This window comes from Balaenoptera acutorostrata, chromosome X, assembly GCF_949987535.1.
Source record: "Balaenoptera acutorostrata chromosome X, mBalAcu1.1, whole genome shotgun sequence".
NCBI lineage: Eukaryota > Metazoa > Chordata > Mammalia > Artiodactyla > Balaenopteridae > Balaenoptera > Balaenoptera acutorostrata.
The window spans coordinates 130,616,303-130,631,483 of NC_080085.1; the positions used below are offsets into that span (position 1 = coordinate 130,616,303).

A 15,181-nucleotide genomic window follows, 5' to 3' on the forward strand; every position below is an offset into this window, starting at 1 on the left:
CTGGAGAGGAGAGATGTATAGAAAGAATATCTTTCTTTTTATATTTATTTATTTGGTTGCACCGGATCTTAGTTGCAGTAGGCGGGCTCCTTAGTTGTGGCATGTGAACTCTTAGTTGCAGTATGCATGTGGGATCTAGTTCCCTGACCAGGGATCGAACCCGGGCCCCCTGCATTGGGAGCGTGGAGTCTTAACCACTGCACCACCAGGGAAGTCCCTAGAAAGAATATCTTTAACCTGATAATAAACAAGCACAAAAGATGGCTCTGCTGCTTACAGCAACTGCTATAGCTTTGTTTAAGAAGATGGCTCTTTGAGAATACATACACACACTTGTACATGTACACACACACACACAGTAGCTGGCCAGAAAAAAATTACAAAGTTTATGGAGGACATCAAAAACCTCAGAGGTCAAGTCTGAAGAGCTCATGATCTCTTAATAGGGACAACATGTTGGAGAGACTGTTCATGGATCCCTCAGTGGAAATCTGGATAGGGTACGACTTGCCATGCCCACATACTCATTCTTCTGCATTAGTCCGTCTAAATAATCGATTCCAAAGTTTCCCTTCTGTTTTCCTGCAGATATTTTTGAGACTCAACTTTCTTTGGCCTAGAAAGTAGCCTGCTATGTGTAAATGGGACTCACACAGCAAAATTTCAGAATTATTTGACACCTAACTCTGATGAGCTATTTCTAGCTAACCTGTATACCTCCTGGTTATATTGGATTCAATCTCTGCTATCCTCTTGGAGCTTTAGGTGGCCAACTGGCAAGAATCTCCAATCCTGGCTAATTCTTAAACATGATAAATGTGTGACACCTCATAAATGATCAGAGTAGCAGTAGTAGATATTGCTTAAAGCAGGCTGACTAAAGCAAACATGCTCAGGTGTTTATTAGCAAGAACCCTAGGCTGGAAGGCAGAAACCAAGTGTGTGCCCTTCAGCAAATATTTACCCATATCTTATTTTCCATTTCCTTATCTAAATAGTAACAGGTTAGAAGTAGATGGCAAGTGTCCTTGCAGCTCTAACTAATCCCTTGGATATTTATAAAAATTCCCATGTGTCTTGGACAAAAGCTCCATTCCCAAGTCAGCCTGCAATACCTTACCAATCTACCCTTTATTCTTAAGGCATAAATAGGGGGTTTCATGACTCAAAGAATCTGATATAAGAGAAATGTCTTTCACTGAGAAGCTTGCTCCTGTTGGATAATTAAAAGATTTCATGAGGGTTTAATAAAGAAAATTGTGTTCCTTCTCTCCACTTATATTAGTATTTCCAAGATACTGCATCTTATGAGTAATGCCAAGGGGAAATTACTTTATGTCTACCCAGCTGTCCTAGGGACATGGCAAATAAAACCACAACAAATAGATAATCAAAGCAAGATGCAAAAGGTATTGATTTCTGCTTAGGAGCAGAACTGATTTATAATAACTTTCCTATCTTCCTTCCCATCCACTTCTTGCCCATCCCACCTAAGCATAGAGCAGTGATGAGAAAGCAGATGTTGGTTGGGGTGGGGTACTTCACAAGCCAAATTATGCTATGCTCGTTTCCTTGGTTCTTAAATGCATCCTAATGCTCTCTGAACAACTGCATCATACTGTCTTCCCTTCTTGCCTTCCCTCCTCCTTGTTACAACTTTCAAGACCCTTCAAGCTTTTGCTGCAGCAGAAAGCATCCTGACTACACTCAGGCTAATAGACTCATCACCACAATCTATGCCATAAACAGATCCATCCCCTTCAAAACTTTCCTTCCACCCTCTTTTATTTTATTGTTATTAAATTATTATGATTTTTGTGACAAAAACACTTAACATAAAATCTGCCCACTTAGTAAGTTTTAAGTATTCAACACAGTATTTTTAATTGGCTGGAATAGACATTACTCCAAAGAAGACATACAAATGGCCATAGGTATGAAAAGGTGCTCAACATCACTACTTATCAGGGAAATGCAGATCAAAACCATAATGAGATATCACCTCACATCTGTTAGAATGGCTATTATCAAAAAAGATAAGAGATAACAAGTGTTGGCGAGGATATGGAGAAAAGGGAACCCTAGTGCACTCTTGGTGAGAATATAAATTGGTGCAGCTCCTATGGAAAATAGCATGGAGGCTCCTCAAAAATTAAAAATAGAACTACCATAGGATCCAGCAATCCTACTTCTGGGTATATATATCCAAAGGAATTGAAATCAGGATCTCAAAGAGATGTCTGCACTCCCATGTTTATTGCAAAATTATTCACAATAGCAAAGACATGTAAGCAAACTAAGTGTCCATCAACAGATGAATGGATAAGAACATGTATATACATACAATGTAATATTATCCAGCCTTAAAAAAGAAGGAAATCCTACCATTTTCAACAACATTGATGAACTTGGAGGACATTATGCTAAGTGAAATAAGCCAGACAAAGACAAATACTGTAGGATTTCACTTATATGTGGAATCTAAAATAGTCAAACCCATAAAGCAGAGAATAGAATGGTGGTTGCAAGGAACTGGAGTGAAAGTGGAGGTATTAGTGAAAGGGTAATAAGTTTCAGTTATACAAGATGAATGAGTCTTAGAGATCTACTGTACAGCAAGTAATCTTCAGTTGGCTTTTCAAAGAAGGTCCAAGACCCCTCAAAATGTGATAATCAGATCATAGGACCTCAGTCCCAGCCAGGTTTTAACCTGTTTTGATTCCTATGCAAAGACCAGAAGTAAAAGGCAATATAGGAAATCCCCTTTTTTGGGGATGAAAGAAACAGATGGGAATACAGATGGGAAGGAGGTACTTTTTAGCCCTTCATGCATGCACACACATACCCACACCCTCCTCAGGTATTGCCCTCATTTCACTGTTCACTATGTTTTGTAGCACCCTGGCTCCCTTGTCACCCCACCCTTTGCTTCTCAACAGCTGGTTTTTATTCCACCACAGTAATAAGTTAAAGTTTTATTACTTCCATAGCACCCTAACTGGTATCTCTACTTTTACCCTTTCTCCTTATAGTATTGGGTTGGCCAAAAAGTTCGTTCGGGTTTTTCCATAACATCTTACCAAAAAACCTGAACAAACTTTTTGGCCAACCCAATATATTCTCTACACAATAGCCGTCTAGTATTTCCTCATCTTATACAGAGTAAAAGCCAAAGTCCTTGCTATGGCTTACAGGGTCTTACATGATCTTATCTTCTGTTCCTCTCTGGCTTATCTTCTACTATGCCCTCCCTTGCTCACTCTGTTCCAGCCACTCTGGCTTCCTTGCTGCTCTTTCAACATGCCAGTCTCTTACATCATAGCCTTTGCACTTGGTATGCTTTCATACCTCTTTCAAGTCTTTGCTTAACTATCTTGTTTTTTTTTTCTTATTATCTTGTAAATGAGGCCTACCCCGACCTCCATTCAGTTTACTATCCATACTATGGTTAGTAAACTTTACCATGCTCTTTCTTTTCCCATAGTACCTAACTTATAACATGCCATGTAATTAATTTTTTCTATTTATCATCATTTTTTTCTCCTTACTGTAAAGCTATGGATTTTTGTCTTGGATCTTCTTTGATGTGTGCCAGGAGCATAGCACAGTACCTAGCACATTGTAGGTGTTCAATACATATCTACTGAATCAATTAACTAACGAATGATTTTTCTTTCCTAAAAGCATGTATTTCTGTGGGGACCTTGCAGAGGCGACGTATAGATCGGGCAATATAGGGTTCAGGTATTCCGAGGGTTCCAGGCAAATAGCATCTTTCTTTTTTTTAATTTTTTAATAGAACTTTATTGGAGTATAATTGCTTCACAATACCATGTTAGTTTCTGTTGCACAATAAAGTGATCAGCCATATGCATACACATGTCCCCATATCCCCTCCCTCTTGAGCCGCCCTCCCATCCTCCCTATCCCACCCCTCTAGGTCATCGTAAAGCACCAACAGGCAAATAGCATCTTAATATGATTCCTTAAGAGCACAATATCTCAACCTATACTTAGTGGTCATCTAGCCTCTTTCCTAGAATTTCAGAACTGAAAGACCCTTATAGAAAGCATCCAGTTTTATCCCATCATATATTTGACATATGATAAAGCAGAAAGGAAGAACATTTCTCAAATCACCCAGCAAGTCTGGGATAGAGCTGACTAAAAGTTTGCTAATTGTTTCACTCAACAAATAATTTTTGATCATGTACTATATGCCAGGTATTATTCTAAGCAATATAAGTACATCAGCAAACATACCAAGATTGTTACCATCTTGAAGCTTACATTTGAGTAGAGGGAAGACAAAAAAGAAACAAGTAAAATAAGTAAACTATATAATGTGTTAAAAGGCAATATGTCTCAGGAAAAAAAAATAAGATGTGAGTAGAAACTATTGACGAGGCATTGCAATTTTCAATAGCGTGTTCAGGGAATACCTCACTGAGTAGGTGACATTTAAGCAATGAACCTGAAGGTAATGAGAGTGAGCCTTATGGACACCTGAAGAAAGAACATTCAAAGTAGAGGGAGCAGAAAATGCAAAGGCCCTGAGGTAGAAATGTGACCAATGTGTTCCAAAAATAGCAACTATGCCACTGTGTCTGTAGTGGAGAGACCAAGGGGGAAGATTAATAGAAGATGAGTTCAAAGAGGAAACTAGTGGTTACCAGTGGGGAGAGAGAAGGGGAAGGGGAAGGGAAAAGACAGGGGTTGCAGATTAAGAGGTACAATGCACTATGTTAAAATAAATAAGCTACAAGAATATATTGTAGAACACAGGGAATATAGCCAATATTTTATAATAACTATAAGTGGAGTATAACCTTTAAAAATTGTGAATCACTTGTACACCTGAAACCTATATAATATTGTACATCAATTATACCTCAATTTAAAAAAAAACACTCTTCAGGAATGGTTGAGGTGTCAGGCAGGCTATTTCTATTATCATGGAGTAAAGGGCAGGATCTGACATTAATGTTGAAATAGAAAAGATAGTAAAATCATTAATAGCCATTATTAGTAGAGGATGAGTCACTTGAAATATATCACCATCAAACACCCAAACCAAGCAGTATATTAGTCATAAGAATCCCAGTTTTCTGCAAATGGCATTACTTTGTTCTTTTTTATGGCTGAGTATTCCATTGTATATATGTACCACATCTTCTTTTTTTATTAATTTTTATTGGGGTATACTTGCTTTACTATGTTGTGTTAGTTTCTGCTGTACAGCAAAGTGAATCCACTATACGTATACATATATCCACTCTTCTTTTGGATTTCCTTCCCATTTAGGTCACCACAGAGCATTGAGTAGAGTTTCCTGTGCTATACAGTAGGTTCTCATTAGTTATCTATTTTACACATGGTAGTGTATATACATCAATCCCAGTCTCCCAATTCATCCCACCCCACCTCCCCACCATGGTGTCTGTATGTTTGTTCTCTACGTCTGTGTCTCTATTTTTGCTTTGCAAATAAGTTCATCTGTGTGATTTTTCTAGATTACACATATAGCGATATTATACAATATTTGTTTTTCTCTTTCTGAGTTACTTCACTCTGTACAACAGTCTCTAGGTCCATCCACGTGTCTGCTAATGGCACAACTTCGTTCCTTTTTATGGCTGAGTAATATTCCATTGTATATATGTACCACATTTTCTTTATCCATTCCTCTGTTGATGGACATTTAGGTTGCTTCCATGTCCTAGCTATTGTAAATAGTGCTGCAATGAACATTGGGGTGCATGTGTCTTTTTGAATTATGGTTTCTTCTGGGTATATGCCCAGGAGTGGGATTGCTGGGTCATATGGTAGTTCTATTTTTAGGTTTTTAAGGAACCTCCAGACTGTTCTCCACAGTGGCTGCACCAATTTACATTCCCACGAACAGTGTAGGAGGGTTCCCTTCACAGCAACATGGATGGACCTAGAGATTGTCATACTGAGTGAAGTCATAATGAGAGAGACAAATATCATATGATACTGCTTATATGTGGAATCTAAAAAAAAAAGGGTACAAATGAACTTATTTACAAAACAAAAGTAGAATCACGAATGTAGAAAACAAACTTATGGTCACCAAGGGATAAGGCTGGGGGATAAATGGGGAGATTGGGATTGACATATACACACTACTATATATAAAATAGATAACTAATAAGAACCTGCTGTATAGCTCGGGGAACTCTACTCAATACTCTGTAATGGACTATATGGGAAAAGAATCATAAAAGAAAGAGTGGATATATGTATACGTATAACTGATTCACTTTGTTGTACACCTGAAACTAACAAAACATTGTAAATCAAGTATACTCCAATAAAACCTAAAAAAAAAGAATCCCAGTTTTCTGCAAGTTTCCCATTAAATCCTGAAGCTATAGGCAAAAGGCTTCAGTATACTGGAAGCCCTTGGGCTTCCTAATTGGAATACCAGAGCTTCACTACTGCATTTAGCCCTTATATGGAACACATCTAGGTTTTAACAATTACCTCAGATGTGTTGCTCCATCCTCATTTTCTGATATTCACACTTTTCCCCCACTCTCCAGCCATCTGCCAATACTTGTGATTTTGCAAAACAAAGCTCTCATGCTTTTGTGCCTTTCTACAAATTGTTGGGTTCTTTTTTGTCCTGCCAGGAATGCCCTTTCCTCTTTATATGTGGAACAAATTCCATTCAAGTCCATGCTGAAATATTACCTCTTCCGTGGTAACTTTGTATGTGCCCTATAGGCATAGTGAGTTCTCCAGCTCACAGAAATCCCAGAGCACTTCGTACTTTCTAGGCTCAAGATGGAGCCACTCCTGCCTGGGGTGCCACATCAAAAAACAAAAAGTTAGATGACTTTCATGTCCCTATAAATGCTCTACTTGACGGAAACACAGTATATCCAGTCTGTTTATGTGTCTGTCTTCTGCACATAAGTGTGAGAAACTTGAGAGAAGGGTCTCTACATATTATTCTAATCTGATGCATAGTATGGTGATTGGCACATAGCATATAGTCAGTAAATGCTTCTTGATTTAATAAATATTTCTGCAAGATAGGCAGAGCAGGTATTTTCAGTCCCATTTCCCAGAAGAAGAAACTGAGGTCCAGAAAACAGAAATGCCTTGTCCATGGTTACACTGCTGATCTGGGCCAAAGTTAGGACTCACACTTACAGCTCCTAATTCCTAAAGTTCATTTCACTATAACATACATACTCTGTCTAAGGGTAGTGAAACTGAGCAGGACCCTGTGGGGCCCTCCCAGGTACAAATCCCCTGTTTCTCCATTGGGGAATTTGAGCATGATCTACCTGTTCTCCTTGCACAGCCCTGCAATAAAGCTTTCTCTGCTCCAAACCCCAATGTTTCCATTTGTTTGGCCTCACTGGGCATTGGACACACTAACTTGCATTCGAAAACAGTAGCATCTAAAATAGTTGGGTTCTTTGGAACCAGAGGGACCCTTCTGATGATCTGTAAATCCCCCTTGTGTTAGAATGATCTTTTTAACAGACTCAATCTGCCTGAGGTTCAGCTTCTTGCCTTTGAGAATAAAGGCAATTCTTGTTATTTCAAGGCCCTAATTTCCTCTTGCAGCTGGCAAAAATGAAACAAATGTGAGAAGACCTCTTGGGAATACATTTTTCCTTCCCTCCCTTAAATGCTAGTTCCCATGTGATGCTTTCCCACATCTCAGCCCATGTCTCCAAGCTGTAATGAAACCTATAATTTTTAGCTTATAGCACTTCATTGCTGGCTTTTTGTGAAACTTCCATTATGCCTTATAGTACAGTAAATTATGTGTCCTATCTTTCCTGCTAAGATGTGAATTCTTGGAGGGTAGGGGTTGATATCACCACACAGAGTCCACAGCATAATTTGTGATTAACTGAGACTTGTAATATTACTTGCTTCTCACCTCATTCTAAGCTTTCTCAGAGTCCAAAGTGAGCCACTCTATCTCTTCTATGCTCTTCTGTTCATCAGAGTGAAACACACTAAGTGTGGTTCCGTGAGTCAGTCGCTAGCTTAATGAATAAGGAACTACAGGTGGAATCCCCTAGAGCAAAAGCCATTACAAAAAAGGACTGTGTGAAACAAAGCTATCAATGCTTGGTTGATTTGATTACATTAAGTCCTATACAACTAACCATGTGACCTAAATGCCTTCCCTGGTTCCTGGCCATTTCAGAGGCAGTCTCTGTAATGAAGACTCAAATGCAAGCTATTTGTATCTAAAGCAAGAGGAGAGGAGATTTATTATTAACATTTCCGTGTGTGTTGGTGGGGAAAGTTCAGGTATCATGCACAATTTATCTTTCAAATAATTTGTCTTTGGAACATCCCAAGTACATGAGCAAAACTGACCCAATCAGACAAAGGATAAAGGAAGGCATGCAGGTCTGAATATGACAATAAGTCTCTCTTAATTGGTCAAAAAATACCACTTTCTTCTTGATGATGCCAACATGGAGAAATGAGTGCTTACTTTAATTTTTACCTAAACATAGGACACTATTAGTGTGTGGCCTAATATATAGAGGACACTTTGTGCAATGTATTTAATTTTATAAAATCCCATTGTGTCAAAGTTCTGGGTGACAGACCTGCATTTCCAGCTGCAGCTTGTCATGTCCACCTCAAACTCATTATGCTTAAAACTGATATCCCCTACATTCCCTTCTTAGAGGAAGTAGTGGGATGTAGTAGGGAAAAACAGTTTGCTTTAACATAAGAGTGACTTGAGATTCTGTACCAGCTCTGCCAGTTATTAATGGTGTGACTGTCGTTCCATGGAAACTTCAGTTTAGTAATTATAAAAATGGGGATATTAACACAAAAACCTCCACAGAGTGGACATGTGGCAGGACATATGTCAAGCAATTCACATGGCTTATCACATTTACTCCAAGTGTGGACAAAGAATGTTGCCTGTCATTCCAATAAATAAGGAATGTTGCCAGACACCAAGCCATCAGCCACTGCAGCCACCCCCTGTCGGTGGGTCCTGAGGGGAATTCAGGATGGAGAAAAACAGGATACTGGCCCTAGATACTTAAGATGCATATCAAAGGAATAATTTCAATAAGCCCAGTCTTTTGCACCTTCTCATATACAGAAAAGCACTAAAATCATTAACTTGAGATGTCTGGTTTTTGTGATTAGCAGTAATCTTCTTGATGTTCAACTGCATGATTTTTTGAAAGCAAAAACTGCTATATATCCTGGCTCCTCACTTACCTCTTTGGAATAGTCCCTCAGAATAATTTGAGAAGTTATTTCCGGGCTATAGTCCTCAGTGATGTCTTCAAATAAAACATAACTCACAACTTTTCAGTTATGCGTTTTTTAGTCAACATTATGAGGCAGGTAGTGTTATGATTCACCCCATTTTACAGAGGAAGGACCAGGAGTAATCTTACCGCAGAATCTACCTTCTTAATCTGTCATGTTTGAACTATCATACATTTTTGGATTCAGCAACTTGTGTTAACACAAATGATCTGATCATGTTGCTCACTTTAAAAAAAAAATCAATAATGCTTCCCTGTAACTACTGGATAAATACATTCTCTATCACTTCCAGACTATTATCGCTCATCGGTCACACAGAAATTTTTCCACTACCCCTCTTTCTTTATCACTGCCATTTTCCAAATGCTTATTTACTCCTCTGCATTCAATGGGGATGTTAACATTTAGATTATCATTTTTCCCAACCTTTAGTACTTCCATTACCCCAGGGGCCTTCTTTACTTACAGGAAGTACTCATACAACCCCCCACCAATCATCATCCTTATGCCCACCAATTTCCAATCAGGCACAGAATACCATCAATGCTACTTTTTGAAAATATAGTATAACCATATACTAAAAACCTTATTTAGTGGAAAAAGGAGTAGCTTGAACTCAGAGAGATCTGCAATTGCTTAATAACTGTGTCATCTTGGGCAAATCATTTTTAGTTTTTAAGCTTTACTTTCTGGATCAGCTAAATAGGGATAATACCTATATTAAATAGTTTTGTTAAGATTAGAGATGTTTTACATAAAGTGTCTGTCACATGGTAGGTGTTCAATACATAGTAGTTGTTATTAATATTATTATTAGAATTTATAGCTCATGTAACTGGGCACCTTACCTTCATCTTGCCTTCCTCCAATCTACCTTCCATACTGTCCCCAGAGTGATCTATCTAAAATGCAAAACTGTTTGTATCATTCTTTTGGAAACTCTTCAATGGGCCCCTATCATTTTTATGCTAGCATTGCTCATAAACACCCTTCTTTACCCCAGGCCACTTACCTGCACTTTACTTTGTGGTCCTGAAACCAAGCAGGACCCTGGGGGATCCTCCTGGGTACAAAAGCCCCTCCCTGTCCCCTGTTTCTTGTTTGCAGGAAAAAGGCTTCAGCCTCCCAGACCTTCCCTGATTTCCAAAGGGCAGATTCAAACAGTTTCTATTTAGGAAAGTAAGGGAATGCAGAAACGAAGGATGAGCAGTCAAGAAACAATAGTGCAGCCATGGGGCAGGGCCCTGGTTCCTCCTCAAGGCATATACATAACAGTATCTTTGAGTTCTGCAGGAACTAAGGCCCCCACCCAGGTGGAGGATGTCAACTTCAGGCTAAGCACAAGATTCTTAGAGCACTGCCCTGTTACCTCACCACCAACTAATTAGAAAAAAGTCACACATCCCACAACCATCACCCCAAATTTTGCCTATAAAAACTTCTCCCACAAAACCATTGGAGTGGGGGGACTTGGGTTTTTTGAGCATGAGCCACCCGTTCTTGCTTGGTCCTGAAGTAAACCTTTCTCTGCACAAAATTCCAATGGTTTGGTTTGTTTGGCCTCACTGTGTGTTGGGCACACAAACTTGCATTAGGTGACAGTTCAGTCACAATGAACATTTTTTTTAGTTTCTTTATTGTATCATCACTACCTCCCCTGTTCATTCTTCTGGCCTTTGTATCTGCTGTACTCTCTCTCTCTGGAACATTTCTTCCCTATCTTTTATTATAATTTACTTCTACACATCTTTTAAGTCACAGTTTAGAAGTTATTTCCTCTGGAATTCATTGTAGATAGTCCCCATAGACTCACTTCATTGTCCCTGCTAGTTGCTCATATATGCTCATATAGCATATTTCACTCTGTGCTTCCCTGATCATAGCACATATTCTACATTTTCATCATGGTTTAATTGTTTTCCCCAATAGAATGTAGTTATATGAGAGCAGAAACCACATCTATTTTTGCCTACCACTTTATCTCTAGTGCCCAGAATACTCTTTGGGTCTGATTAAGCCCTCAAGAAATATTTTTGGAAGAATTAACAAATAAAAGTTCTAACAAGAGACATGAATTTTCTGATGCATGATGTCAATTCATAAATACCTGCATTTGTGTATGCTATTTTCCCTGCCTGGAATACCCTCCTATACCTCACCCTGTCCCTCATTTGTTTAATAGTTACCTATATTTCCTTAAAAATTCAAGATACAAGATAAGTATTATCTCCTTTTCACAACTTTCCTTGGTGTCTCCACATGATTTTAGATGCTTTTTACCCTGTAATTCCATCACATTTTGCCCCTACCTCTATTTAAGGACTTTTATATTATTGTGCAGCTATCTGTGCATATGTTTTCTTTAACTACTAGACAGTAAAGTCACTAAGAGCATGAGCTGTGTCTTATGTATCTCTGTAGTTCAGCATATATCCCAAAGCCTTAAACATAATAGCACTCATAAATATGTTGAATGAATGATTCAAGTGAATGAGATAAAATCTAGCTAAATTCAATAAGTACTTTTCCCTCCTATTCAAATAATCACTGGAACTTTTTTATTATATTATATATTATGCAACATTTATATATAATAAGTATAAAGAACACAACAATGAACGTATTTCCCCATATCTTCATTAATAAATAAGATGGCATTAATAGAAATAAAGTTCCCTATATCCATGTCCGAAAAAATGGAAAATACCTCATAAATGTGTATATTATCTTGACCTGGACTCTGTCCATCTTTTCTATATTGTTTCAATTTTACTATGTGTGCTGCTGAAGCAAACAGCAGGTAATGAGCTTTGGCCTGCATTTTTATGGTTGTCTTGAGGTCCCAAGATGAAGCAAGGGAAGGCTTGATTCTAAACTGTCCTAGTTATGTAGCCATGCAATGCTTGGTCAGATTTTTCTAAAAAGTTGTCCTTTTTTAATTTTCCTATGGAATCCAGATACTATTTCTAAGGGTCAAAATAATGATAGGAATGCCGTAGAATGACATTTCCTGAAAAATTCTAAGTATTCTTCAGACCTTATCCAATTTGTGCTTTTCATGTGTCTACAAGACAGGCAGCAGCTACATTACTATCAAAATGAGAAAGCAGATAATTTGTGTCTTGCAAAAGGTCACTAGACAAATAAATTATGGGGTGATAAATAGAGTCAAGCTCTTATTTTAAGTTTTGAACCTAGGTTTCCCTCTGGATCCACCTTCCTGGGTCAACAGTGAAGCATTTACTGTGTAAGGGAACCAATAGCTTCATCATGCTTCTGAACTTCTGTACCTCCTCTGTTCTGTCCTTCAGAATAAGCACAAGGGTATTCTGCATAGACTTCTATCTTATCGAACTCCACTTTCTTGTCCAATTCAGACTAGAATGAAGGACCTAATGGTCATCTTCCCATTCATCCAACTCTATTTTCAGGTGACTAATCTTCTGCCCTACTCGGTCTGCATCCTCTCTTCTTCATATTTCAACATTCCTATCCTCCCATCTCCTTTCTTCTCTCTTTTCTCTTCCTCCTCCAAAACTTAAACCTATCCTCTATTCTCTTTTCCTTTTATTATTCAGTTTCTCCACTATCCTGTTCTCCTCATTCATTCTGTTTCTTTCCCTCTATTATTCTCAGTCTCTATGTGTTCCTTTTCTGCCCATCACTCTTCCCTCCAACCACCTCATTCCATACATCCTCTCTTCTGTTTATATCTACTCCACTCCATTCTTTCCACAGTTGTGTACACTGTCATCTCCTCTTCAAACTCTTCTCTTTTATGCACTTTATTACAAGTATATCTCTCTTCTATCTATTCCTCCACTTATGCTCTAGTCTCTTCAAATTCTCCTTCATACATTATAACCATTCAGACTTCTACTCTGTCCTATCCTCTCCACCTCTTTTTCAACATTTATGTCTAATTTCATGTCCTTTCATGCAGTGTCAGAACAGGTATCCCCCTTCCTTTACAAGTACAACTTTCCCTGTAGTTTGGATACCATCTCCTGACAGTTTTCTCTGGGAACCTGATGTCAGAAAAACCCTATTTCTACTGTATCTTCAATCTTTGCCTTTCTACTAGCCCCTTCCAGCTATCTCACAAATATGTGCCAGTCTCTCCATTCAAAAAAAAATAACTATTTCCTTTACCCCTGAATATATCTATTATATACCCATCCCTTTCATTTTCATGCAAGTTCCCAGAAAGTATTTTCTATGTTCACTATCTCCACTACCTCTATGCCAACTCATAAAAACTCCTCATTGCACTAATCACTCCACTGAAAGAGTGTATGTGAAGAACACCAGTGTTTTCCATGTTACCAAACCTAATACATACTTTCAATTCTCTATATTAGTAGATATCTTTGTAATAGCCAACAATATTGTAAAGATGTATAAGTAATAGTAAATAGCATAAAATTGCAGCCATACTGCCAGAGTATGAATGCTCGACCATTTACTACCTAGGTGATCTTAGAAAATGTTACTCACTCTGTGTCTCAGATTCCTTATCTGTAAAGTTGGAATAATTGTATCTATCTCATAGACTTGTTATGAAGATCATAAAATTAGAATGATTATAAAAATGCCTGGCACATTGTAAGTACTATATTGATGGCAACTATTGTACTTATTATGCTATTATTGTATTATTATTATTGATCACTCTCATCTTTTTGAAACCCTTTACCCTTTCAATATATTAGCCAAAATGTGTTCAATCAATATTCAGTAACAATCCTAAAATATCAGTGTCCTAAAACCACAAAGGTTTCTTTCTCATTCACACTATTTGTCTATCTCAGGTTGTGGGGAGGGATGTTCTCTTCTATGTTATCTTTAATAAGGGACACAGAATGATAGAGCCAAGGCCACTTGGCATAATACTACTCACTGTGGCCAGGGGAGAGGAACATGGAAAATCATGTACTGGCTTTTAAAAGTTTCCAATCCTTAACAGATACATATTACTATATACAAAATAGATAAACAACAAGACCCACTGTAGAGCACAGGAGACTATATTCAATATCCTGTAATAACCTATAATGTCAAAGAATCTGAAAATATATATATAACTGAATCACTTTGCTGTACACCTGAAACTAACACAACATTGTAAATCAACTATACTTTTTTAAAAAAGATAAATGAACTTTATGACCAGTGCTGCAAATTCATCCTGAGTAAAATGATACTTAATTTTATGAATTAAAAAGAACAATATTCTAGTTCCTGAGTGATCACTGTGTTTCCAGAAGGTACTGATATGGAAACAGTTATAATAGATTCCACTAATTGCAAAACTTTTGCATAGAGATGAAAATAAAGAAATGTACATGTTAAAAAAACAAAAAATTAATAAAAGTTTCCAATCCTCCCTCAGAAATCACACATGTTATTTCCACTCACATTTGGTTAGCCAAAGCAATTCATTTGTCTAAGGATCTATGGAAGTGAAATACTAACATATACCCAGAGGGAAGTGAACTGGAAATATTGGAAGTAGCAGTATTGACTACCACACTTAGCTTTCAAGATACTGCACACTAGTGGTTCTATTAACACCTTCTTTTCTTTTCCTTTTCGGTCTCCATCATAGGTTCCTCTTTCTTCCCTTCTGCTTTAATGATAGTGATGCTACATGACTGGATGCTTGGCATGATTTTCCTCTCACTCTACATACTTTCCTGAAGTGATCATATGCATTCACATGGTTGTCCCACCATACTGACAATACCAAACTTTACATCTCTCCCTTGTGTCTCTCTCCTGATCTTATGACTTGAATATCCAACTATTGTTAGACTTCTGTCACTGGATAATCTATAATCTTCTTAAGCTTATCTTGTCCAAAATTAACCTCACAGGT

The 15,181-nt window shown here is 37.8% G+C and overlaps 1 protein-coding gene across 2 annotated transcripts in view; it reads right to left on the reverse strand.

Annotated features, from left to right (window-relative positions):
• Positions 1–15,181, reverse strand: part of GABRA3 (gamma-aminobutyric acid type A receptor subunit alpha3) — a 247,227-nt gene that overhangs the window by 59,236 nt on the left and 172,810 nt on the right. The window lies entirely within an intron of this gene.